Consider the following 2064-nt stretch of genomic DNA (forward strand, 5'->3'; position numbering starts at 1 on the left):
TGTGTCCTGTGTCTTGCCCCCACACATGAAGCCCCCCCACAGGGGCAGCCCTTCTGAGATGACACCCCCACCATCCATGGGACAAGTGCCTTCACCAAGTGTGTGGGGCTCTCAGCTGCAGGAAGCAGAAACCTTAGCTCAGACAGTGCGAAACTCAGCACCCCATGGACACAGGGCGGACACAGCAAGCGTGGAGAGCAGGCCACGGCGACTGGCCACACTTGATTCCAGGCCTGAGCCCTGGTGTCTTGAGAGTATGTGTGTGTGTGCATGTGAATATGTGTATGTGAATGTTTGTAGATGTATATGTGTGTGTGTGTGTTTGTGTGGTGTCTGTGATTATGTGTATATGTGTTTGTGCATGTGTGTATGTGGATATGTGTGTGGATATGTGTGTGTTTATGTTTGCATATGTATATCTGTGTGTGAGTGCCTGTGATTATATGTAGATGTGTGTATGTGTACATGTATGAGTGTGTGTATATATGTGTGTGTGGTTATATATGTGTGTGGGTGTGTATGTTTGCATATGTATATCTGGGTGTGAGTGCCTGTGAGTATGTGTATATGTCAGTGTGTGTTTGTGTACATGTATGAGTGTGTATATGTGTTAGATAGGGTTCTCTAGAGAGACAAAACCAGGTTGCTAATAATTTTATATATATGTTTATACAGATAGATAGATATATAACACAAGAAATAAACTGTTAAATTATAAAGTAGTACAAATGGCTCCATGCAACTCACTCCCGTGAGACAGTTGTGAGACACTGGCAGTCCTTCAAGTCTTGAGGGCCGCCGGGTAGTCCTCTGTAGAGCAATTCCGGCTATCCGGGCACAGGCAGCAAACAGCAAGGCAGGTCACCAACAGTCAGCCAGATGACAGGGTCCAACAGTCCCCAACTCAAGAGATGTAAATTCCAATTGTGTGGCAAAGCAGGTCTTGAAGGAACCTCAAATTACAGTGACACAGTCCATGGGTTAGGGGTCCCACAGGTAGTTTATCTTGCAAATTGATGCACAGAACAAAGAAGGCAACCGCACACTGGTCCGATGATCAAAGAGCAAGAGACAAGAGAGGTGAGGTTCGCCGAGGCATTTAGCTCTCTGCCCTTCAGTTAATCCCACATGTGTTTATCGGCCAGGTTGGCACAATAAACTAACTACCTCAGTATATATGTGTGTGTATATGTGTGAGTGCCTGTATGCCTATATGTGTGTATGTGTATATGCATGTGTGTGCATGGCTGTGAGAGTATGTGAGTGTGTGTATATAGGGGGTGGGGCTTGGGATGGAGCCTCCTCCTGGACCCCGGGGGCAGGAAGGGCTCTGCTGAGCTCCGTCACCCAGGTTGGTGTGGCAAGAGTCCCATTTGGGTTTGGGACTGGTTGCAACACGCCCTCCTGGTCTGTGCCCGTTGCTAACTGCTGCCACTCTGTGTCTGACCTTTGAGCTCACCCAGGGCTCCAGAGCAGGGGTCCTCAAACTTTTAAAACGGGGGATAGTTCACTGTCCCTCAGACCCAAAGGGCCGGACTGTAGTTTAAAAAAACCCATGAACAGATTCCTATGCACACTGCACACATCTTATTTTGAAGTAAAAAAACAAACGGGGCAGAAACACCCGGCGGGCTGGATAAATGTCCGGCGGGCCGTCGTTTGAGGACGCCTGCGCTAGAGCAGGGGTCGGCAGACGGAGACTTTCCGGGCATCTAAGTGTGGCTCGGCAGCAAAGCTGAAAATGAAAAAGGCTTTTGTAGTTTCATGGAAAGAGCATCATTCAGAGTGGTGACTTCACTTGTGTGTAAAAGTATATTTCATAGTTATGGCTCTCGAATAATTTTTAAATTGTTGTGAGGGACTCGTCTCAAGAGTTGGTCGATGAGCCCTGCTCTAGACATAGGGGCTCTGCTACATCTACACCTTTATTGACTCCCACACCGGAGCTCACACCCCACACGTACCCCCCACTCCTGGGAGACCACGCCCTCCTCATGCACCCCCTCTCCCAGCAGCCCACGCCCTTCTCATGTAACCCCTCCCCAGGAGCCCCCGCCCCCACAT

Source organism: Echinops telfairi, unplaced genomic scaffold, assembly GCF_000313985.2.
Source record: "Echinops telfairi isolate 266 unplaced genomic scaffold, ASM31398v2 ScPeMD7_3;HRSCAF=10, whole genome shotgun sequence".
NCBI lineage: Eukaryota > Metazoa > Chordata > Mammalia > Afrosoricida > Tenrecidae > Echinops > Echinops telfairi.